Source organism: Mus musculus, chromosome 6 (assembly GCF_000001635.26).
Source record: "Mus musculus strain C57BL/6J chromosome 6, GRCm38.p6 C57BL/6J".
Taxonomy (NCBI): domain Eukaryota; kingdom Metazoa; phylum Chordata; class Mammalia; order Rodentia; family Muridae; genus Mus; species Mus musculus.
Window position 1 is genome coordinate 48,149,411 of NC_000072.6, and position 25,305 is coordinate 48,174,715.

The window sequence follows — 25,305 nt, forward strand, 5'->3', positions numbered from 1 at the left end:
AACTCTGTGCTAAACCCATCTGGTCATGGGCTTTTTTTGCCTGGGAGACTATCAATTACTGCCTCTATCTCTCTAGGGGATATGGGACCATTTAGATCGCCAACCTGATCCTGATTTAACTTTGGTACCTGGTATCTGTCCAGAAATTTGTCCATTTCGTCCAGGTTTTCCAGTTTTGTTGAGTATAGCCTGTTGTAGAAGGATCTGATGGTGTTTTGGATTCTTCAGGATTTGTTGTCATGTCTTCCTTTTCATTTCTGATTTTGTTAATTAGGATGCTTTCCCTGTGCCTTCTAGTGAGTCTGGCTAAGGGTTTATCTATCTTGTTGATTTTCTCAAAGAACCAGCTCCTTGATTGGTTGATTCTTTGAATAGTTCTTCTTGTTTCCACTTGGTTGATTTCACCCCTGAGTTTGATTATTTCCTGCCTTCTACTCCTCTTGGGTGAATTTGCTTCCTTTTGTTCTAGAGCTTTTAGGTGTGTTGTCAAGCTGCTAATGTGTGCTCTCTCTAGTTTCTTTTTGGAGGCACTCAGAGCTATGAGTTTTCCACTTAGGAATGCTTTCATTGTGTCCCATAAGTTTGGGTATGTTGTGGCTTCATTTTCATTAAACTCTAAAAAGTCCTTAATTTCTTTCTTTATTCCATCCTTGACCAAGTTATCATTGAGAAGAGTGTTATTCAGTTTCCACGTGAATGTTGGCTTTCTATTAGTTATTTTGTTATTGAAGATCAGCCTTAGTCCATGGTGATTTGATAGGATGCATGGGACAATTTCAATATTTTTGTATATGTTGAGGCTTTTTTTGTGACCAATTATGTGGTCAATTTTGGAGAAGGTACCATGGGGTGCTGAGAAGGTATATCCTTTTGTTTTAGGATAAAATGTTCTGTAGATATCTGTTAAGTCCATTTGTTTCATCACTTCTGTTAGTTTCACTGTGTCCCTGTTTAGTTTCTGTTTCCATGATCTGTCGATTGGTGAAAGTGGTGTGTTGAAGTCTCCCACTATTATTGTGTGAGGTGCAATGTGTGCTTTGAGCTTTACTAAAGTTTCTTTAATGAATGTGGCTGCCCTTGTATTTGGAGCATAGATATTCAGAATTGAGAGTTCCTCTTGGAGGATTTTACCTTTGATGAGTATGAAGTGCCACTCCTTGTCTTTTTTGATTATTTTGGGTTGGAAATCGATTTTATCCGATATTAGAATGGCTACTCCAGCTTGTTTCTTCATACCATTTGCTTGGAAAATTGTTTTCCAGCCTTTCATTCTGAGGTAGTGTCTATCTTTTTCTCTGAGATGAGTTTCCTGTAAGCAGCAAAATGTTGGGTCTTGTTTGTGTAGCCAGTTTGTTAGTCTATGTCTTTTTATTGGGGAGTTGAGTCCATTGATATTAAGAGATATTAAGGAAAAGTAATTGTTGCTTCCTGTTATTTTTGTTGTTAAAGTTGGCATTCTGTTCTTGTGGCTGTCTTCTTTTAGGTTTGTTGAGGGATTACCTTCTTGTTTTTTCTAGGGCATGGTTCCCGTCCTTGTATTGTTTTTTTTTTTTTTTCTGTTATTATCCTTTGAAGGGCTGGATTCGTGGAGAGATAATGTGTGAATTTGGTTTTGTCATGGAATACTTTGGTTTCTCCATCTATGGTAATTGAGAGTTTGGCTGGGTATAGTACCCTGGGCTGGAATTTGTGTTCTCTTAGTGTCTGTATAACATCTGTCCAGGCTCTTCTGGCTTTCATAGTCTCTGGTGAAAAATCTGGTGTAATTCTGATAGGCTTGCCTTTATATGTTACTTGACCTTTTTCCCTTACTGCTTTTAGTATTCTATCTTTATTTAGTGCATTTGTTGTTCTGATTATTACGTGTCGGGAGGAATTTCTTTTCTGGTCCAGTCTATTTGGAGTTCTGTAGGCTTCTTGTATTTTCATGGGCATCTCTTTTTTTAGATTTGGGAAGTTTTCTTCAATAATTTTGTTTAAGATGTTTGCTAGTCCTTTGAGTTGAAAATTTTCATTCTCCTCCACTCCTATTATCCGTAGGTTTGGTCTTCTCATTGTGTCCTGGATTTCCTGGATGTTTTGAGTTAGGATCTTTTTGCATTTTCCATTTTCTTTGATTGTTGTGCCGATGTTCTCTATGGAATCTTCTGCACCTGAGATTCTCTCTTCCATCTCTTGTATTCTGTTGCTGATGCTCGCATCTATGGTTCCAGATTTCTTTCCTAGGGTTTCTATCTCCAGCGTTGCCTCACTTTGGGTTTTCTTTATTGTGTCTACTTCCCTTTTTAGGTCTTGGATGGTTTTATTCAATTCCATCACCTGTTTGGTTGTGTTTTCCTGCAATTCTTTAAGGGATTTTTGTGTTTCCTCTTTAATGTCTTCTACCTGTTTGGTTATGTTTTCCTGCAATTCTTTAAGGGAATTTTGTGTTCCCTCTTTAATGTCTTCTACTTTTTTAGCAGTGTTCTCCTGTATTTCTTTAAGTGAGTTATTTAAGTCCTTCTTGATGTCCTCTACCATCATCATGAGATATGCTTTTAAATCCAGGTCTAGCTTTTCAGGTGTGTTGGGGTGGCCTGGACTGGGCGAAGTGGGAGTGCTTGGTTCTGATGATGGTGAGTGGTCCTGGTTTCTGTTAGTAAGATTCTTACGTTTACCTTTCGCCATCTGGTAATCTCTGGAGTTAGTTGTTATAGTTGTCTCTGTTTAGAGATTGATCCTCCGGTGATTTTGTTACCCTCTATCAGCAGACCTGGGAGACTATCTCTCTCCTCTAAGTTTCAGTGTTCCGAGCAGTCTCTGCAGGCAAGGTCTCCTCTTTCAGGGAAGGTGCACAGTTATCTGGTGTTTGGACCTCCTCCTGGCCGAAGATGAAGGCCCAAAACAGGATCTTTCCCAGAAGCTGTGTTGCTTTGTCCTGTCACAGAAGCAGTTGTTTCAGTAGTCCACACTCTCACCTGTGTAGAATACTTTCCGCAGAGTCCCGGAACCAAGGTGGCTCCCGCAGAACCTGAGGCAGAAGCCTCTCGGGCCGGGCGGACACCTGTGCTCTGACCAGGAAGGTGGCCAGTTGTCGGGAGCCGAAAATGGCACCGCCTCAGAGGCTCTGTGGCTCTCGCCTGTCCCAGAAGCAGCTGGCTTCTGTGTTCCACACTCTCACCTGCAGACTGCCCGCAGCGGGGTCCCAGAATCAAGGTGGCTCTATTCATTACTTTCTTTTTGTTTACTTATTCACTGTACATCCTGCTCACTTCCCCCTCCCAGTAACCCTCCCAAATCATTCCTCCCATCCCTCCCTCTCTTCTGAGCAGGTGGGGGCTTTCTCTGTATCCCTCACCCTGGCATATCAAGTCACTGCCAGACTACATCCATCCTTTCCCACTGATGCCAGACATGGCAGTCCACCTAGGGGAGCATATGCCATGTACAGGCAATAGCCTTTGGGATAACCTTATCTCCATATGGAGACCAAGCTGCACATCTGCTGCATATGTGAGGGGAGGCCTTGATACAGCCTGTGTGTTCAAGTGCTTTCCTAATGTTAAGTCCTGTCACTCCAACATTCCTCCAACAGCAGCATCCTTATGTCCTATTATAATAACAACACTGGCCCCAGTATCAACTTTTCTCTTACTATTCTGTGACTATAGTGGCACATACACCGTTATTATACTACACAATTGCCATGAGCCCACATCACGATCAAGACAAATTATTATAAAAGGAATCACTTAACGGGGGGATTGCTTACACTTTTTAAGTTTAGCCTATGATGGCCATGGTGAGAAGCATGGTAGCACATAGGGCAGGCTTGTCACTGGAGCACAAACTGAGAGTTTACATCTGACACACAAGCAGGAAGCAGAGGGTTTGGGCCTGATGGAGATTTTCAAGTCTCAAAGTGTACACTCAGTGACAGATTCCCTCCTACACAGTCACCCCTCCCAAACATACCTAAAAAATTCCACCGACAGGGGAGCAAACATTCAAATATGTGAGCCTATGGGGGCCGTTCTCATTAACACCACCACATTATTGTATGAAACATATTTAAATTAAACGTACAAACTGTAAGTATAGCATATGGGAAGAAGTATAGGTCTTATCACACATACAAAGGCTAGACATTTTACTTCATTCACCTCTTATAGCGACGGTTCATCTCCCAAAGGAAGAAATGTCATTTTAATAAGAAACATTGAAGAACTTGAAAATCTGAAAAGAGAGACTTCCACACAGAAGAGATGGTGGAAAGGATGAATTACCTGGTGAAGGTGGAGGGATCCACGGTGCCTTGGCTGTGCAGTATGGTTTGTGGGCAACCAGAACAAAGGAGCAGGAACCTGGGTCACTACAGGAAACAGAAAGTACAGATGTTTATTATTGATGATCTATGCATGGAAAGTTGTTCAGAAAGATATTTCATAGAGAACTCAACCTGTATGGAAGATCTTGAAAGAAATGGAAAGGTTTAAGCATGAGGCTGCCACTAACTTGAGGAAAAACAAAAGTTCCACCAGCTATCTTGATCCAGCTTAGAATGACTGAGGTCAGTCCCACAGTGTGAACAAATCATCCTGATATAAACACGGAGTCATCCAACCAAAAGATGGGGCACGACTGGATCTGGGAAGTCAGAAGGGAAGAGGATGTGAAGTTATGATCTCATCCACAAGTCCGTTAGTTAGACATAATGTAGACAAGATGACATAAGAGACAGCACGCTGTGTGTATTTCCCTAAGTGCACAGGACAGACTAGCAGAGATGGCTAACCCTCTGGGGAATGGTGCCCATTCGATGACAGGAGCAATGAACTAAACAAAAGAATTCAGGATACATGTGGTTGTTTTCTTAGTAACCTTTTAAAAAATAATATTGAGTTTTCAAAATAATTGAATTGTGCATATATTTTATTAAAAAATATATGAAAACAAGTTTGTGTAGTAGTGACAGGCTTGAAGGCTCAGGGAGAGGCCACAGTGTGAGGATTCTTTGTGCTCTGCTCTGCTGATGCAGCTCCTCCAGAGGCCAGCTAAGTAGCCCTTGTGTTGCATGTGGGTTTAGTTGAGTTGAAGGCTGAAGCAGCCCCAGCTGAAGCCTCCTGCCTCAGCGAGGACCTCAGCAGGAGAGTGCTGGTCATTCATGAGGACATGGCAGTCAGATGAGCAGAGGCAGCTCAGGGCTGGGCCTCATAGGAGGAAGCAGATGGTGACAGAGCACTGGCAAGTGCACATGCCAGATGTTACCAGGCAGGGAGTGGCCATGCAGGTTCTGAGTGCCCATGAGACATTAACAAACAGGTGGGGGTATAGCTCAGGGGTAGAGCATTTGACTGCAGATCAAGAGGTCCCTGGTTCAAATCCAGGTGCCCCCTGCTACAAGTTTGTTTTTACTGTGGAGATATCACACATGCAGTGCTGTTTCTTCTACTCACTCCAGTCTTGGACACACTTCATACATGCACACCCACAGAGAAATACACAATCACACACAAACCCACCACACACACAGACACACACACAGACACACACAGACACACACACATCTACACACACATGCAATAGTAAGCATACATACACACATCACCAGTATTGGGCATTTTCAATGTCCCTATCTCTCTTTAATACTAATTTTCAGTAGTGGTGAGTCAGGTTCTCTAGGGTGCTGGAGACGAGAAGACACAGAGCACCCCTGGTGAGTCAGTGCAGGGATGTGGTGCTAATGGGAGAGCCTGCACAGGTACCAGGGCATAGGTCACTGGCAGGGCAATTGCTTTCAGTTCATCCAATCCCTGACTCAAGGCTGTACCCTGCTGGCCACACTGCTAGCCTTGTCACTCTCCGGTGAGCATTCACTCTCTGATTCCCACTTCTCCATAATTCTGAGGATGGAAGCCATTCTTCATGTTATTTCTTCTTCTGATACATCGAGGGATTTCACAGGAGAAAGGAAGATGGTAGACACTGGAGGCTGCTCAATCCCTGCTCAGGAAGGCTGGCACAAGAGTCCCTGAATCAATGATGTGAACTCTGCTATGGCTGGTCACTATGAGCTCTATCTTGCTTGGGGCTGATTTAAGCAATGATTTTCCACATCTGTAGCATGAAGTTGTTCATATAAATTTAATAGTTACAAATGAATGTATCTGAAACATCCCTAGCACTTTTCTGAGACACAGGTAGGTCATCCTAAGGTACTGTTTCCAGAGAATCTGGTTTAGGTTTTCTTGAGTGGGCACTAAGGATATTTGCTCCTGGCGTACCCTATCCCACTTGCCATGTGTTCTTAGAACACATGGTGTTTTGAACCCAACAAAAGGGGGTTTCAGCCTCATAACCTACCATGCAGGTCATCATTCTGTTCATAGAGTCCACAGCTTGGCAAGACTCTTGGTGACTTTACAAAACACCTTCTAGTTCCACCAAGGCTAGCCACCAAGGAGCATGCTTCCTGGTCAGTGCCAACCTGGTCACCATGTCCTGTGACTAATATGTGTGGTGTCTTCCTCAACAGCATTTAGTGAGCATGTGCTAGTGGGCATCCATCTGTGAGCAATGGCAATACCTGTATTGTCCTGGGGGCCTCAGAACACCAGGGTTTAACTGAAATTGCCCTACACAGGGGGTTATGCTCACCCAAGAAGCCATACATTGCCAGAGATGATACTTCTGTACCAGGTCTGGGATATTTCCCTTTGAGTTGTTAGTCAGGGGTGTCCTGGAGCCATAGCCCAGAGAGGGAGGTTATGCAGTTTACTCAAGAAACTTCAACTAATAGAGATCTCTTAGCTTCATGGAAGACCCAATTAAGGTGGATAAGACCCAATTAACGTGGTGAGTTCAGTACCAAAATCATGTTTAGAAAGGGGGCACCTGGATTTGAACCAGGGACCTCTTGATCTGCAGTCAAATGCTCTACCCCTGAGCTATACCCCCATCTGCTTCATGTATATCTCATAAACATTTCTGAAGCTGTATGGCCACTCCCCAACGTGTGTACATTCCAGTACTCTGAAATCATCTGCCTTCTCATGTGAGGCTCAGCCCTAAGCCTACTCTGCACACCTGCCTGTCACCTCTCCACGACCAGCACCCTCCTATCTTTTTTCACAGCTGAGACAGGACACAAACACCTGGAAGTCCATTTTTGTCTCATGCTGCAGACCCACTTATACAAGCCTCACTCAAAGTGCTGCAGGTTAATGAATTGATGGCTTTGAGGGGAGAAAACTGTTTTCTTTAAGGGAGTGGCTCTTCGTGAATCAGTCTTTTTGCAGTGGAACACTTCTGCCCCAGAAGCAGATGGACAGCACAAGTAGGAGGACACAGAGCCTGGGGTACAAAAGTGGGATGGCTCTGTGTAGAGGAGATAAAAGGAGGAGTTGAAGGTGAATATGATCAAAATACACCATATGACATCTCAAAGAATTATTGAAAATAAGGTAAAACATTGTTTTTTCCTCAACAATAGGGTCTTACCATCAGGTTGTGGAGAAGAACCAATAATGTTTGGAGTATCTGGTGACACAATGTCATAAGTTTAACCATAACTTAAAAAAAATTGCTGAAAGATCCATTCCCTTTGATGGTACCCATATATAATCCTAGTATTGTGGCTTTGATGCTGGAACTAGCTAGGTCATGGGCCCTAGAAGAAAACCTACTACTAATGTTCTGCTAAAGGAACACTGCAATAAAGTGACTGCTAATGATGGACTGCTCCACCCATAGATCAGTGCTTTGGTCAGCTCACATTGGAGGAGCTTCTTCTTGCAGCAGATGGAAGTTAACACGGAGACCCACAAATGGGCAGTGTACAGAGGGTGAGAGACTGTGCAGCACTCAGTAGTAAATGGGATCCCTTCCTCAAGCCCCTACACCCAAGGTCAGAGTGCTGTGCTGAAGAGGAGGCAGAAAGGCTGTAAGAGCCAAAGCTGGGGGATAACTCCAAGGAAGCAGTGTCACCAGTTTTGTGTTTCATTTTGCCCATCTTTTCCTTTCCAATTCAGATCTGCAAAAGAGTGGAAAGTCGTAACCATAGGAAAGAGTCAACACTAGGTTGTCTTGAAATCTCCTCTGCTAACACTATTGATCCAAAACTGTTCTATTTAGTCAATTGTAGCTCTTTAAAACAAGGACAATTTCAGACCTATATTTTGTCCAAATTTGTTTTTTTTTTTTGTTTTTTCTCATTTTAATAGAAACAGAAGTATTAACAGACATTCACACCAGAACTGTACCCCGAGGGCTTCTTGATCATTATCTGCTTGCTCACCTACCAGCTGGAGGGGCTGTTGGGCCCATATTGCATCTGTCATCATATCTTTTAGCAATTGTCTTAGTCAGGGTTTCTATTCCTGCACAAACATCATGACCATGAAGCAAGTTGGGGAGGAAATAGTTTATTCAGGGTACACTTCCATACTGCTGTTCATCACCAAGTAAGTCAGGACTGGAACTCAAGCAGGTCAGGAAGCAGGAGATGATGCAGAGGCCATGGTGGCATGTTCTTTACTGGCTTGCCTCCCCTTTGCCCAAATTTGTTAATAATGCTAATATTCTCCCCCTCTGACACACTTTCATTGATATTACACAACCTCATTGTTCTGAGTACTAGGATTTCCCAAGCTCCTGCTAGGAAGGCCCATTATATCACCAGTACAGCTTTCACCTGCTATTCATTACTTTCTTTTTGTTTACTTATTCACTTTACATCCTGCTCACTTCCCCCTCCCAGGAACCCTCCCACAATCGTTCCTCCCATCCCTCCATCTTTTCTGAGGAGGTGGGGGATTTCTCTGTATCCCCCACCCTGGAATATCAAGTCTGTGCCAGGCTACATGCATCCTTTCCCACTGATGCAGACATGGCAGCCCACCTAAGGGAGCATATGCCATGTACAGGCAATAGCCTTTGGGATAGCCTTGTCTCCATATGGAGACCAAGCTGCACACCTGCTGCATATGTGAGGGGAGGCCTTGATACAGCCTGTGTGTTCCAGTGCTTTCCTAATCTAAAGTCCTGTCACTCCAACATTCCTCCAACAGCAGCATCCTTATGTCCTGTTATAATAACAACAATTGCCCCAGTATCAACTTTTCTCTTACTATTCTGTGACTATAGTGGCACATATACCGTTATTATACTACACAATTGCCATGAGCCCACATTACAATCAAGACAAATTATTATAAAAGGAATCACTTAACGGGGGGATTGCTTACACTTTTTAAGTTTAGCCTATGATGGCCATGGTGAGAAGCATGGTAGCACATAGGGCAGGCTTGTCACTGGAGCATAAACTGAGAGTTTACATCTGACACACAAGCAGGTAGCAGAGGGTCTGGGCCTGATGGAGATTTTCAAGTCTCAAAGTGTACACTCAGTGACAGATTCCCTCCTACACAGTCACCCCTCCCAAACATCCCTAAAAAATTCCACCGACTGGGGACCAAACATTCAAATATGTGAGCCTATGGGGGCCGTTCTCATTAACACCACCACATTATTGTATGAAACATATTTAAATTAAACGTACAAACTCTAAGTATAGCATATGGGAAGAAGTATAGGTCTTATCACACATACAAAGGCTAGACATTTTACTTCATTCACCTCTTATAGCAACGGTTCATCCCCCAAAGGAAGAAATGTCATTTTGACAAGAAACATTGAAGAACTTGAAAATCTGAAAAGAGAGACTTCCACACAGAAGAGATGGTGGAAAGGATGAATTACCTGGTGAAGGTGGAGGGATCCACAGGGCCTTGGCTGTGCAGTATGGTTTGTGGGCAACCAGAACAAAGGAGCAGGAACCTGGGTCACTACAGGACACAGAAAGGACAGATGTTTATTATTGATGATCTATGCATGGAAAGTTGTTCAGAAAGATATTTCATAGAGAACTCAACATGTATGGAAGATCTTGAAAGAAATGGAAAGGTTTAAGCATGAGGCTGCCATTAACTCGAGGAAAAGCAAAAGTCCCACCAGCTATCTTGATCCTGCTTAGAATGAGTGACGTCAGTGAACGAATCATCGTGATGTAAACACAGAGTCATCCAACCAAAAGCTGGGATACGACTGGATCTGGAAAGTCAGGATGGAAGAGGATGTGAAGTTATGATCTCATCCACAAGTCGGTTAGTTAGACATGATGTAGCCAAGATGACACAAGAGACACCATGCTGTGTGTGTTTCCCTAAGTGCACAGGACAGACTAGCAGAGATGGCTAACCCTCTGGGGAATGGCGCCCATTAGATGACAGGAGCAATGAACTAAACAAAAGAATTCAGGATACATGTGGTTGTTTTCTTAGTAACCTTTTAGAAAACAATATTGAGTTTTCAAAATAATTGAATTGTGTATATATTTTTATTAAAAAATTATATGAAAACAAGTTTGTGTAGTAGTGACAGGCTTGAAGGCTCAGGGAGAGGCCACAGTGTGAGGATTGTCTGTGCTCTGCTCCGCTGATGCAGCTCCTCCAGAGGCCAGCTAAGTAGCCCTTGTGTTGCATGTGGGTTTAGTTGAGTTGAAGACTGAAGCAGCCCCAGCTGAAGCCTCCTGCCTCAGCGAGGACCTCAGCAGGAGAGTGCTGGTCATTCATGAGGACATGGCAGTCAGATGAGCAGAGGCAGCTCAGGGCTGGGCCTCATAGGAGGAAGCAGATGGTGACAGAGCACTGGCAAGTGCACATGCCAGATGTTACCAGGCAGGGAGTGGCCATGCAGGTTCTGAGTGCCCATGAGACATTAACAAACAGGTGGGGGTATAGCTCAGGGGTAGAGCATTTGACTGCAGATCAAGAGGTCCCTGGTTCAAATCCAGGTGCCCCCTACTACAAGTTTGTTTTTACTCATGGAGATATCACACATGCAGTGCTATTTCTTCTATTCACTCCAGTCTTGGACCTCTCCAGACCAGGGAGCTACAGATCAACCTGTCATGTGGACGGATACCTGTCTCCTATCTCTTCCTACATGCTGACTGTCCTTCCCATTCCTATTATCTGTCTCCCCTGTTCCTGCAAACACCTAGTTTCTCTGGTTTTATTGTTTTCTAAATAGAAGACAAGAACTATGAATGAGAAATATGATGTTTCTAGGCCCAGGAGATATTGAGATAGACCGGGACCGGAAATGAAAGCCTAACCATAAACTTGTCTCTCTCCATTGCTATCTGATGAAAAGGTGGTCAGATCTAAAGAGACAAATCACAAAACCAGGCTATCTATGTAGGCTATTTCCCATCTGAGCTTCTCTCACCCTTCTAGAGCCCACTGCTCACTTGTTTCATCCTCAGAGGCTAAATAAACACTGGCTGAGTTGCTGTCCCAGACACAGAGGGACCTTGCATTGATGATGCTGACAGTGCCATCTAGGGCCCTTTTAGAACTCTGAGTGACAGCCCATTTGTCTTCTGTCAAGGAAAAGAGGGGTGTCTGGGGGCTCAGATGAAAGGTGGTGGCCATCTCAGAGCTAACCTAGGACAACAGTGTGAAGTGGGCTCAGGGTCTGCAGGCTGCTTGCTCCTCTCTGTTTGCTTGGCTGGTGATGCTATTCAAAGATAGGCCTGGGAAGGGTATATACCTAGTTTATATAGGTATAGTGAAACTGCAGAGCTGAGAAAGGCATCTCACCAGTCACGTCTGGCAACTTCTGGAAAGTAAGTCTATGAGCATCTGTAATTTAACTTTAAAGTCAGCCCTAATATATCAATACTCAGATAAAAATGATTAACTGTGCATACTGCTACCAGTGCGGGTATAGCTCAGGGGTAGAATATTTGACTGCAGATCAAGAGGTCCCTTGTTCGAATTCAGGTGCCCTCTTTTCGTGTGATTTTAGAAACAAACTGACCACATTCAGGGTATGTAGACCTACTTTCTCTCTTGACTCATGGTTGGAGATTCACCCCAGTGGAGGGCACCCTTGTTTTATTTCCCATCAGATCCCTCACACATAGCTGACTATGTGCTTTTTGGATCTCGAGTCTTTTATGTGAGCAAGTCTTCTACAGTTTTACAATGTAGAATAAATTTCCTAAACCTAAAAAAGCTAGGCTTTATTAGAAAGAACCATCAGTGGTTCTTAGATTACAGAATTCAACATACAGACGAACTGAGTTGCAGCAGAGGACCCTAAAAAAGATGGAATGGGGAATACTGGGCTGGTATCTCACCACAGTTGGAGATGTCCAAGTGTTTCATCAGAGCTGGGAATAGGGAAGTTGTGGCTTTCGGAGGGGAGGGGGAGCATAAGATCATATGGATTCCATAGGTCACAGGGCTCCCAAGCTGCTTAAGGGCCTGGTTTGTATCCATCAGTGGCTCATGACAGATATCTGTTCTACAGGCTCAGCATCTGTACTATAGCAACCATGTGTCCTTATTTTAAGTGTTACTCCTTGGATTAAAGTTCCCAGGGATGCTAGAGAGATGAGATAGGAGTGGGTGTGTGGATGGGGGAGCACTCTCTTAGAGGAGAAGGGGAAAGGGGATGGAGTGGGAGATTTGTGGACAGGGGGTGGCGGGTGGGGGGTAGGGGTGGGGGTGGAGAGCATTTGAAATGTAAATAAATAATATAATTAAAAAGTCCCCAGCAACTGTCCTGCCTTTTTGCAGCTGTTGCCACAGCTCAGTGTGGAGGGACAAGTAGATCCTGACCATGCTGGAACTTTATATTGGACCCAGGACAGCTCCTCTTCCTGTCTTTTTTACTGAAGACAAAGAGGGAATGTGCACTCCCTCCTCTGTGCTGATGGCTTCAGCTCTTCCTACAGAGTGACAGAGATTCCATAAAACCAGACCCAGAATCAAATCAGCACAGTGCTGGGGTCACCATATCCCTTTCTCTCGTGTGTGTTGCCATGTCAGTGACAAACTCCACTGAGTTTTGGAGGATGTTGGCTCCTCCCCAAACTTGAAAGAGAAGTTCCATGTCGAATGTGAGTCTTCATTGGGATATTTTTTCTGTAATAAGTGACAGGGCCTAGGAAGATCCAATGCTGAATCCATAGATCTTCTTGAATATTTACCTGAAACCCTGTGTTGGGTTGATGGCCACCACACACCAACTGTATACTTTATATTTCTAATAACACGACCACATTTTCCTTAAAAAAGCTCATTTGGACACACACACACACACACACACACACACACACACACACACTTTATCTCAAACCTGTGCTGACCCTATGATGAGTTGCTCACTGGTAACTTCCTGCCCTGACTCTGCAATGCTTATGTGAGCCTCGTGTAATCTGCTCTTAAGTCTGTAAGAACTCACCAGTGAGGCTTCTAAGCCTGGTTTTGGTGTAATGGTTTGATTACTTTGTACAAGTCTTGTTCTATGAGTAAAATGTACAGAGGTATATTTACTAGATAAAATCTGAATGAATATTTTTCCAAGAAGATTCATTCTGTGATTGCCCTCATCAGCTTATGCAAATCACAAAGGTTGTACTAGGGCCTCTCTGAATCCTTCCTTTGTTCTCTGTCTCCACAGACTACATTCATTGGCTGCGATCCTCTCTTACATCCTTGGCATCTCTGTTGGGGATGGGTCCACATGGCAGAGATTTCTGGCCCCACTTTGGTAGATTCTGTAGGCTGAGCTCTGACTGTTTAAATAGCCAGTCTTGGCACCTGGTCCCTGCTGATGTTGAGCTAATGGTTTGGGACCAGCATGGGGTTAACATTTTCTCAGATTTAGAGATTTTTCTTTCAAATTTAGGACCACAAAATGGTAAGGAGAGCAGAGGCTGGAAAAAAAAATCACAGAAACAATTCCCAGTACAAGAATGAGAGGAGGGTCAGATTGGGGGAGGGGGAAGGGGAAGGGGGAGAACAATGAATGGGAGGAATTAGCAGGCAAAAATCACAGGAGGGAAGCAGAGCAGGACTCCAGCCCTGCACACTGGTTCTCCAGAAGAGCCTCCACAGATGCTGAGCAGCAAAGACCAAACTGTGCTGGCCATGGAGGGATTCTAAGTGGTAGGTCTATGGAGAAGGACGTGGTAAATCCAAGCCTGATCGAGTCCAGTCTGAAGGAGGTGGGTCAGGTCCATAGCACATTGGCGATGTCTATATATTCTAAATCCTTGGGTGAGGCAGTGCAGGTGACCTGCGCTAATGAGGGAGACTACAAAGGTACAAGAACAAGACTCAGGGACTTTATGTTAATCAAGCTCTGCTCCAAGACTCTGACACCTGCCTATCACGTGCTATGAACCACTGTACTGTATCATATCTGTAGTCTCTCCAATTCTTGGTTATTAAGCAGGAGTCTTTTATTTGTTCCTCATATACAGTCTGAACAAGGATTTCTCAGTGCATAGAGAACTCTCCCTACTGTCTGCTCCTGCCTCTCACTCACCTCTAAAGGTCAGCTAAACAGCCAGTGTTTGCATATGGTTCCTTTAGTTATGTTGAAGGAAGTTGAAGCAGCATCAGCTGAAGCCTCCTGAATTTAATGTCCCTGCCTCAGTTAGGATCTAAGCCAGAAAAAAAAATGCCAGTCATTCATGAGGACATGGCAGTCAGATGAGCAGAGGCAGCTCAGGGCTGGGCCTCATAGGAGGAAGCAGATGATGACAGAGCACTGGCAAGTGCACATGCCAGATGTTACCAGGCAGGGAGTGGCCATGCAGGTTCTGAGTGCCCATGAGACATTAATAAACAGGTGGGGGTATAGCTCAGGGGTAGAGCATTTGACTGCAGATCAAGAGGTCCCTGGTTCAAATCCAGGTGCCCCCTATGCAAGTTTGTTTTTACTCATGGAGATATCACACATGCAGTGCTGTTTCTTCTATTCACTCCAGTCTTGGACACACATCATACATGCACACCCACAGAGAAATACACACACACACACACACACACACACACACATCACCAGTGTTGGGAATTTTCAGTCTCTTTAATATTAATTTTCATAATTTAATACTAATTTGAATAAATCAAATTAATATTTTCATAATTTAATACTAATTTTCATTAGTGGTGAGTCACAGAGCATCCCTGGTGAGGCAGTGCAGGGATGTGGTGCTAATGGGAGAGCCTACACAGGTACCAGGGCATAAGTCACTGGCAGGGCATTTGCTTACAGTTCATGCAATCCCTGACTCAAGGCTGTACCCTGCTGGCCACACTGCTAGCCATGTCACTCTCCGGAGACCATTCACTCTCTGATTCTCACTTCCTTTGCAGGATAGGCTGCCCCATCCCACCTGTCTGTCCAGCATCTGTGATCTGGATCTTTTCTTGTGTTTCTAGCATCTGTGTGTACAACAGTGACAAGCAAGCAGCAATAGCCCTTCAAGGGGCAGGTACTTTTAAGCTCTTCCTAGCTTGTGAATTCTCCCTTTTTATATCTAACACTTCTTGGGATAGGACTAGAACTGGGTCTCTAATCCCAGGCAGAAGGTTCTTCAGGTCAGTGAGAGAGGCCTCATAAGTCCAAGGGAGTTTGCAGAGGGTTAAATAGGGACACGACAATGAATAGGCCAAATTCTGTGCTGTGTTTAGTTTGCATGGCAGTTGAAGGCAATTCTGTGTCTTATTTAAGCTTTGAAAGAAAAATTCTGCAGAAGGGGTTGATGAATTGTATTGAGCACTTCAAACTGGAAAGGTAATGGCTTTTTATGTTTTGGAGAGCAGATGGCTTTTTTGATAGAAAAATCTCAGAACCCATTGTGGATACAGATAGAATACAGTTCAGAAGTACAACTCCCAGGTTTAGCATCCTTCACACAGGTCATCTTTTATGATCATCTGCAACTTACATGTGTTCAAGTGCTTAGATTATTATAAGTGCTTATAACAAAACAATGGGTGCCATTTGAGGAGAAGGACAGCCTGAACTCTGCACTGAACAGTAGAGAAATTGCTGCATGTGACAACCTGCTCACTTTTCATCTTCCTGGAGCCTTTGTCTACAGCAAGTATCTCTCAGTTTCACTGAGTTCTGTGTCCTGTGAGTTCTCTTAGCAGTGTAGGACACAGCAGTAACAGAACCTAGGTCTTCAGTGATGCACCTCCTTTCCATAAAGCTGGGGGGGTGTGTCTCATTAATGCAAGCTTTTACTTAGTGTTTTGGTCCTGTAGGGATGCGACTTTTTTTTTTTTTTTTTTTTTTTTGACACAGGGTTTCTCTGTACAGCCCTGGCTGTCCTGGAATTCACTTTGTAGACCAGGTTGGCCTTGAACTCAGAAATCTGCCTGCCTCTGCCTCCCAAGTGCTGGGATTAAAGGTGTGCGCCACCACACCTGGCAGGGATGTGACTTTTATTTTTCTAGTTTCATAAACACTCAGAGCATTGTCTGGAACTAGTGGCTTGCTAGTCCCAGGGATCTAACTTAGTCAGGTTTGACAGCAAGCACCTTTATCCACTGAACCATCTTGCCAGCTCTGCCTGTGGTCTTTCTACCTTCTTCACTATTACCATTAGATATACTATCATGAGTCTAATACCATCGATACTTGACTCCACTGGCATTTTCTTCCTTTGTTCTGGGATAACCAGTCTTTCCTCAAGAGTTAGAGACTGAGGCAAAGGAGTCAACCTCAGCTTGGCCTCAAATGGCTCAACTTCTGCAGGTAACCAATGATGTCATTTCTTTGGAATTTATTTTTGTTTCCCATAGTGCCAGCTTCATAGTTTGATTTTCTCCTTTAGTAACCAGCATTATCTACATTCTTTAGTCTCTTCCTTCACTGGGAGGACTGAGGCCATCTGGTGGGAGTTCCCCAGCATCCTTATACTTCTGTCTTTCCTGTCTGACTTCTCAAGTCTAAGGGGAAAGGTCTGTCACTTCCTCCCCTGAGCTTTTACTGTGAGCCTGGTCTGTCTCTTCATTTTCCCTGAGCTCCCACTAAAGAACCAAGAACCTCTTTGGCATCTTCACACAGTGATATGACCCTACAGACTCTACTCAGCTCATAAGAAAGCTATTATAAGCTCAAGTTTGCAGTAATTATGGCCAAGTATGTGTGATGAGATAGAGTGCATGGGTCTCACTAGCACATGGCAGAACCCAGCCGTCAGGAGCATGGAAGGTTTCTTTTCTTTTTTTTTTTTTTAAATTTTTTTTAATTAGGTATTTAGCTCATTTACATTTCCAATGCTATACCAAAAGTCCCCCATACCCACCCACCCCCACTCCCCTACCCGCCCACTCCCCCTTTTTGGCCCTGGCGTTCCCCTGTTCTGGGGCATATAAAGTTTGCGTGTCCAATGGGCCTCTCTTTCCAGTGATGGCCGACTAGGCCATCTTTTGATACATATGCAGCTAGAGTCAAGAGCTCTGGGGTACTGGTTAGTTCATAATGTTGATCCACCTATAGGGTTGCAGATCCCTTTAGCTCCTTGGGTACTTTCTCTAGCTCCTCCATTGGGAGCCCTGTGATCCATCCATTAGCTGACTGTGAGCATCCACTTCTGTGTTTGCTAGGCCCCGGCATAGTCTCACAAGAGACAGCTACATCTGGGTCCTTTCGATAAAATCTTGCTAGTGTATGCAATGGTGTCAGCGTTTGGATGCTGATTATGGGGTGGATCCCTGGATATGGCAGTCTCTACATGGTCCATCCTTTCATCTCAGCTCCAAACTTTGTCTCTGTAACTCCTTCCATGGGTGTTTTGTTCCCACTTCTAAGGAGGGGCACAGTGTCCACACTTCAGTCTTCATTTTTCTTGAGTTTCATGTGTTTAGGAAATTGTATCTTATATCTTGGGTATCCTAGGTTTTGGGCTAATATCCACTTATCGGTGAGTACATATTGTGTGAGTTCCTTTGTGAATGTGTAACCTCACTCAGGATGATGCCCTCCAGGTCCATCCATTTGGCTAGGAATTTCATAAATTCATTCTTTTTAATAGCTGAGTAGTACTCCATTGTGTAGATGTACCACATTTTCTGTATCCATTCCTCTGTTGAGGGGCATCTGGGTTCTTTCCAGCTTCTGGCTATTATGAATAAGGCTGCTATGAACATAGTGGAGCATGTGTCCTTCTTACCAGTTGCGGCATCTTCTGGATATATGCCCAGGAGAGGTATTGCTGGATCCTCCGGTAGTACTATGTCCAATTTTCTGAGGAACCGCCAGACGGATTTCCAGAGTGGTTGTACAAGCCTGCAATCCCACCAACAATGGAGGAGTGTTCCTCTTTCTCCACATCCTCGCCAGCATCTGCTGTCACCTGAATTTTTGATCTTAGCCATTCTGAATGGTGTGAGGTGGAATCTCAGGGTTGTTTTGATTTGCATTTCCCTGATGATTAAGGATGTTGAACATTTTTTCAGGTGCTTCTCTGCCATTCGGTATTCCTCAGGTGAGAATTCTTTGTTCAGTTCTGAGCCCCATTTTTTAATGGGGTTATTTGCTTTTCTGAAGTCCACCTTCTTGAGTTCTTTATATATGTTGGATATTAGTCCCCTATCTGATTTAGGATAGGTAAAGATCCTTTCCCAATCTGTTGGTGGTCTTTTTGTCTTACTGACGGTGTCTTTTGCCTTGCAGAAACTTTGGAGTTTCATTAGGTCCCATTTGTCAATTCTCGATCTTACGGCACAAGCCATTGCTGTTCTGTTCAGGAATTTTTCCCCTGTGCCCATATCTTCAAGGCTTTTCCCCACTTTCTCCTCTATAAATTTGAGTGTCTCTGGTTTTATGTGAAGTTCTTTGATCCATTTAGATTTGACCTTAGTACAAGGAGATAAGTATGGATCGATTCGCATTCTTCTACATGATAACAACCAGTTGTGCCAGCACCAATTGTTGAAAATGCTGTCTTTCTTCCACTGGATGGTTTTAGCTCCCTTGTCGAAGATCAAGTGACCATAGGTGTGTGGGTTCATTTCTGGGTCTTCAATTCTATTCCATTGGTCTACTTGTCTGTCTCTATACCAGTACCATGCAGTTTTTACCACAATTGCTCTGTAGTAAAGCTTTAGGTCAGGCATGGTGATTCCACCAGAGATTCTTTTATCCTTGAGAAGAGTTTTTGCTATCCTAGGTTTTTTGTTATTCCAGATGAATTTGCAAATTGCTCCTTCTAATTCGTTGAAGAATTGAGTTGGAATTTTGATGGGGATTGCATTGAATCTGTAGATTGCTTTTGGCAAGATAGCCATTTTTACAATGTTGATCCTGCCAATCCATGAGCATGGGAGATCTTTCCATCTTCTGAGATCTTCTTTAATTTCTTTCTTCAGAGACTTGAAGTTTTTATCATACAGATCTTTCACTTCCTTAGTTAGAGTCACGCTGAGATATTTTATATTATTTGTGACTATTGAGAAGGGTGTTGTTTCCCTAATTTCTTTCTCAGCCTGTTTATTCTTTGTGTAGAGAAAGGCCATTGACTTGTTTGAGTTAATTTGATATCCAGCTACTTCACCGAAGCTGTTTATCAGGTTTAGGAGTTCTCTGGTGGAATTTTTAGGGTCACTTATATATACTATCATATCATCTGCAAAAAGTGATATTTTGACTTCCTCCTTTCCAATTTGTATCCCCTTGATCTCCTTTTGTTGTCGAATTGCTCTGGCTAATACTTCAAGTACTATGTTGAAAAGGTAGGGAGAAAGTGGGCAGCCTTGTCTAGTCCCTGATTTTAGTGGGATTGCTTCCAGCTTCTCTCCATTTACTTTGATGTTGGCTACTGGTTTGCTGTAGATTGCTTTTATCATGTTTAGGTATGGGCCTTGAATTCCTGATCTTTCCAGAACTTTTATCATGAATGGGTGTTGGATCTTGTCAAATGCTTTTTCTGCATCTAACGAGATGATCATGTGGTTTTTGTCTTTGAGTTTGTTTATATAATGGATTACATTGATGGATTTTCGTATATTAAACCATCCCTGCATCCCTGGAATAAAACCTACTTGGTCAGGATGGATGATTTCTTTAATGTGTTCTTGGATTCGGTTAGCGAGAATTTTATTGAGGATTTTTGCATCAATATTCATAAGAGAAATTGGTCTGAAGTTCTCTATCTTTGTTGGATCTTTCTGTGGTTTAGGTATCAGAGTAATAGTGGCTTCATAAAATGAGTTGGGTAGAGTACCTTCTACTTCTATCTTGTGAAAAAGTTTGTGCAGAATTGGAATTAGATCTTCTTTGAAGGTCTGATAGAACTCTGCACTAAACCCGTCTGGTCCCGGGCTTTTTTTGGCTGGGAGACTATTTATAACTGCTTCTATTTCTTTAGGGGATATGGGACTGTTTAGAAGGTCAACTTGATCCTGATTCAACTTTGGTACCTGGTATCTGTCCAGAAATTTGTCCATTTCGTCCAGGTTTTCCAGTTTTGTTGAGTATAGCGTTTTGTAGAAGGATCTGATCATGTTTTGGATTTCTTCAGGATCTGTTGTTATGTCTCCCTTTTCATTTCTGATTTTGTTAATTAGGATTTTGTCCCTGTGCCCTTTAGTGAGTCTAGCTAAGGGTTTATCTATCTTGTTGATTTTTTCAAAGAACCAACTCCTCGTTTGGTTAATTCTTTGAATAGTTCTTCTTGTTTCCACTTGGTTGATTTCACCCCTGAGTTTGATTATTTCCTGCCGTCTACTCCTCTTGGGTGAATTTGCTTCCTTTTTTTCTAGAGCTTTTCGATGTGTTGTCAAGCTGCTAGTATGTGCTCTCTCCCGTTTCTTCTTGGAGGCACTCAGAGCTATGAGTTTCCCTCTTAGAAATGCTTTCATTGTGTCCCAAAGGTTTGGGTACGTTGTGGCTTCATTTTCATTAAACTCTAAAAAGTCTTTAATTTCTTTCTTTATTCCTTCCTTGACCAACGTATCATTGAGAAGAGTGTTGTTCAGTTTCCACGTGAGTGTTGGCTTTCTGTTATTTTTTTTGTTATTGAAGATCAGCCTTAGTGCATGGTGATCTGATAGGATACATGGGACAATTTCAATATTTTTGAATCTGTTGAGGCCTGTTTTGTGACCTATTATGTGGTCAATTTTGGAGAAGATACCATGAGGTGCTGAGAAGAAGGTATATCCTTTTGTTTTAGGATAAAATATTCTGTAGATATCTGTCAGATCCATTTGTTTCATCACTTCTGTTAGTTTCAGTGTGTCCCTGTTAAGTTTATGTTTCCATGATCTGTCCATCGGTGAAAGTGGTGTGTTGAAGTCTCCCACTATTATTGTGTGAGGTGCAATGTGTGCTTTGAGCTTTACTAAAGTTTCTTTAATGAATGTGGCTGCCCTTGTATTTGGAGCATAGATATTCAGAATTGAGAGTTCCTCTTGAAGGATTTTACCTTTGATGAGAACGAAGTGCCCCTCCTTGTCTTTTTTGATGACTTTGGGTTGGAAGTCAATCTTATCAGATATTAGGATGGCTACTCCAGCTTGTTTCTTCATACCATTTGCTTGGAAAATTGTTTTCCAGCCTTTTATTCTGAGGTAGTGTCTATCTTTTTCTCTGAGATGTGTCTCTTGTAAACAGCAAAATGTTGGGTCTTGTTTGTGTAGCCAGTCTGTTAGTCTATGTCTTTTTATTGGGGAGTTGAGACCATTGATGTTAAGAGATATTAAGGAAAAGTAATTGTTGCTTCCTGTTATTTTTGTTGTTAAAGTTGGCATTCTGTTCTTGTGGCTGTCTTCTTTTAGGTTTGTTGAGGGATTACCTTCTTGTTTTTTCTAGGGCATTGTTCCCGTTCTTGTATTGGTTTTTTTCTGTTATTATCCTTTGAAGGGCTGGATTCGTGGAGAGATAATGTGTGAATTTGGTTTTGTCGTGGAATACTTTGGTTTCTCCATCTATGGTAATTGAGAGTTTGGCTGGGTATAGTAGCCTGGGCTGGGATTTGTGTTCTCTTAGTGTCTGTATAACATCTGTCCAGTCTCTTCTGGCTTTCATAGTCTCTGATGAAAAATCTGGTGTAATTCTGATAGGCTTGCCTTTGTATGTTACTTGACCTTTTTCCCTTACTGCTTTTATTATTCTATCTTTATTTAGTGCATTTGTTGTTCTGATTATTATGTGTCGGGAGGAATTTCTTTTCTGGTCCAGTCTATTTGGAGTTCTGTAGGCTTCTTGTATGTTCATAGGTATCTCTTTCTTTATATTTGGGAAGTTTTCTTCAATAATATTGTTGAAGATGTTTGCTGGTCCTTTGAGTTGAAAATCTTCATTCTCATCCACTCCTATTATCCGTAGGTTTGGTCTTCTCATTGTGTCCTGGATTTCCTGGATATTTTGAGTTAGGATCTTTTTGCATTTTCCATTTTCTTTGATTGTTGTGCCGATGTTCTCTATGGAATCTTCTGCACCTGAGATTCTCTCTTCCATCTCTTGTATTCTGTTGCTGATGCTCAAATCTATGGTTCCAGATTTCTTTCCTAGGGTTTCTATCTCCAGTGTTGCCTCACTTTGAGTTTTCTTTATTGTGTCTACTTCCCTTTTTAGGTCTAGTATGGTTTTGTTCATTTCCATCACCTGTTTGTATGTTTTTTCCTCTTTTTCTGTAAGGACTTCTACCTTTTTGATTGTGTTTTCCTGTTTTTCTTTAAGGACTTGTAACTCTTTAGCAGTGTTCTCCTGTATTTCTTTAAGTGATTTATTAAAGTCCTTCTTGATGTCCTCTACCATCATCATGAGATATGCTTTTAAATCTAGGTCTAGGTTTTCGGGTGTGTTGGGGTGCCCTGGACTGGGCGAAGTGGGAGTGCTGGGTTCTGATGATGGTGAGTGGTCTTGGTTCCTGTTAGTAGGATTCCTACGTTTACCTTTCGCCATCTGGTAATCTCTGGAGTTAGTAGTTATAGTTGACTCTGTTTAGAGATTGTTCTTCTGGTGATTCTGTTACCGTCTCTCACCAGACCTGGGAGACAGATTCTCTCCTCTGAGTTTCAGTGCTCAGAGCACTCTCTGCTGGCAAGCTCTCTTACAGGGAAGGTGGGCAGATATCTTGTTTTTGGACCTCCTCCTGGTCGAAGAAGAAGGCCCAAAACAGGGCCTTTCTCAGAAGCTGTGTTGCTTTGGCAGTTCCCAGAAGCTGTCAGCTTCTGTGGTGCAGACTCTCACCTGTGCAGACTAAATTCCTAAGCTCCAGGGAGTCCTGGAACCAAGATGGCGACCGCTGCTCCTGAGGCTGAGGCCGCCTCCCAAGCCAGGTGGACACCTGTCCTCTGGTCCGGACGGTGGCCGGCTGTCTGCGGCCCGCCAAGGGTGCTGCCTCAGCGGCTCTGTGCTTCCGCCTGTCCCAGAAGCTGTCCGGTTCTCTGGCGCACCCTCTAACCTGTTCAGACTAATTTCCTAGGTCCTGCGGAGTCCCGGAACCAAGATGGCGACCGCTGCTGCTGAGGCTGAGGCCCCCTCCCAAGCCAGGCGGACACCTGTCCTCTGGTCCGGACGGTGGCCGGCTGTCTGTGGCCCGCCAAGGGTGCTGCCTCAGCGGCTCTGTGCTTCCGCCTGTCCCAGAAGCTGTCCGGTTCTCTGGCGCACCCTCTAACCTGTTCAGACTAATTTCCTAGGTCCCGCGGAGTCCCCGCATGGAAGGTTTCTAAGGAGAGCGCCACCCACTGCCCATCACCTCCTTCCCTCTCCATCATCCCGAGGCCTTGTCTGTCTTCCAGTCAGCTCCTAGCAGGCCTGCCTCCAATGCTTGAGAGCCCTCACTCTTTTTCTCATCAGTTTCTTTCTACTTCACTGCCCTTTGTAACTTCTCAGCATCTCAATGTGTGAATATCTAAAGGCCTAGGAGTTAGTCCTTAGACTGTTCCTCATTTCTGCTCATGCCTCCTCGGTGACCTCACTTTGCCCTGTGGATGTAATGGGCTCATGACTCTCATATTCATATCATCAGCCAGGACTTCTCTTGTGTAGCAGTTTCCTCCCAGATTGAAACATTCCACTATAATTTTATATTTTTTGTAGTTTACTTTTAATGAAGATCCTTAAAAGTTTTAGCTCCCTTCTAGCCCCCACCTCACCAGAGGTAGTGGGGGAAAAAGGATACGGGGGAAATGGACTTGTTTAGAAATGGTTCTTTGGAATAACTCTTATCTGTGTTGTCAGGAAATTGACAGTTCAGTTTACAGGTCAACAGCTGCAGCTTGATTTACTCACACTTTCTGGATTTACCAACAATCCAGTTTGGTACAGTCAGGATAGCAAGCACCAATCAGCAACAGTGACACTACCTAACAGAGATAGCCAGGCCTCAGCCTTTGCTCAAGTCAGCAGGCGGAACCAGGGAGGACACCAAGAGAAGTCCTCAGCTGTGCCTCTCTCACCCTCTCTCAGTGAAGTGAAGATCAGTAAAGACTTGAGACCAGCAAGCGCTACATAGCTTAGCTCTATCAACAAGCCAAGCCCAGCTTCTTTCTCTGTCCTATTTACACTCCCTCCAGATATCACGTGTTCCCCACAGGTCTTGCTTTACCATGTGTCTCGCCTCAGCATGTGAGTCTGTCTTAGCTGACATCATGCTGTCCATCAGCCTGAGTCTACAAAAGCAACAAGAAGCCACAACACACCACCAGAAGTTCTTTGCTGTGTTTCTCTCTATGGAATCCCCACAAATGCAGCTCAACAACATATGCAAGGAGGACCAATATATATGTTGCTAGCAAAACATCCTTCATCACATGTTCCTTCACGTGCTTGTTTTAACAGAACATCCTTTCACCTATGTTTGCTTCAGTGAAACATTCCTTCATGAGTCTGCCTCAGCCTTTCTTCCATGTCCACTTCAGCAAAACACTCCCTTACATGTCTACTTTAGCAAAACATACTTTCACTTGCATCTACTTCAGAAAAACATTCGTTCACATGTTTGCCCTAACAAAACACTGTCCAAAGAACCCGTAAGTTTCTACTTTATTTCACCATGCAGAAAAACTCTTTAAAGCAGAGGGTAAATAACTCAGAATATTGCTGAGACCGTATGAAGGAAATCAGTCCCAGAGGGACTGGCTCATCAGCGCCATTAGGGACACTTGGTTATCTCTATTTGAAGTCCCCATACATGTCTGGGAGTGGAGGACCATGGAGTAGGGGGAGGCACTATTGAGGGAACTAGGAACAAGGAAAACTGTGTTTGAACCCTAGTTCACTGGACCAGATAGAACTATGTTTACTGAGGAATTAAATAAAAGATTAATCTAGCAGGGACCTCTAGCTTGGTATAGAACTTTAGCTGAGCTCTTTGGTGAAGCAAGATTTGTATGAAGTAGGAAAGGCTTCGGCAGATCTCAGTGACTTAGACCAGCATATAAAGAGTATCTGTGCAGTGAGAGCAGCCTAAGGAGATAAGGAAAGGTAAAGCAGAGGGACAGG

General features: G+C 43.5%; 1 long non-coding RNA gene and 4 other non-coding genes across 5 annotated transcripts in view; 3 read left to right on the top strand and 2 right to left on the bottom strand.

The window, feature by feature from the left end:
- Gm16630 (predicted gene, 16630) overlaps positions 1-25,305 on the bottom strand; it is a 264,503-nt gene that overhangs the window by 18,505 nt on the left and 220,693 nt on the right. The window contains exons 2-3 of the long non-coding RNA NR_152250.1: positions 9,739-9,824; positions 4,266-4,351 (exon numbers count right to left, since the gene is read on the bottom strand). This is a non-coding gene — a long non-coding RNA (predicted gene, 16630). The remainder of the gene's footprint in view (positions 1-4,265; positions 4,352-9,738; positions 9,825-25,305) is intronic.
- On the top strand, positions 5,304-5,375 carry n-TCgca38. The gene has a single exon. It is a non-coding gene; the product is annotated as a tRNA-Cys (tRNA).
- n-TCgca35 lies at positions 6,865-6,936 on the bottom strand. Its single transcript has one exon. It is a non-coding gene; the product is annotated as a tRNA-Cys (tRNA).
- n-TCgca39 lies at positions 10,769-10,840 on the top strand. Its single transcript has one exon. It is a non-coding gene; the product is annotated as a tRNA-Cys (tRNA).
- Positions 14,691-14,762, top strand: n-TCgca40. Its single transcript has one exon. It is a non-coding gene; the product is annotated as a tRNA-Cys (tRNA).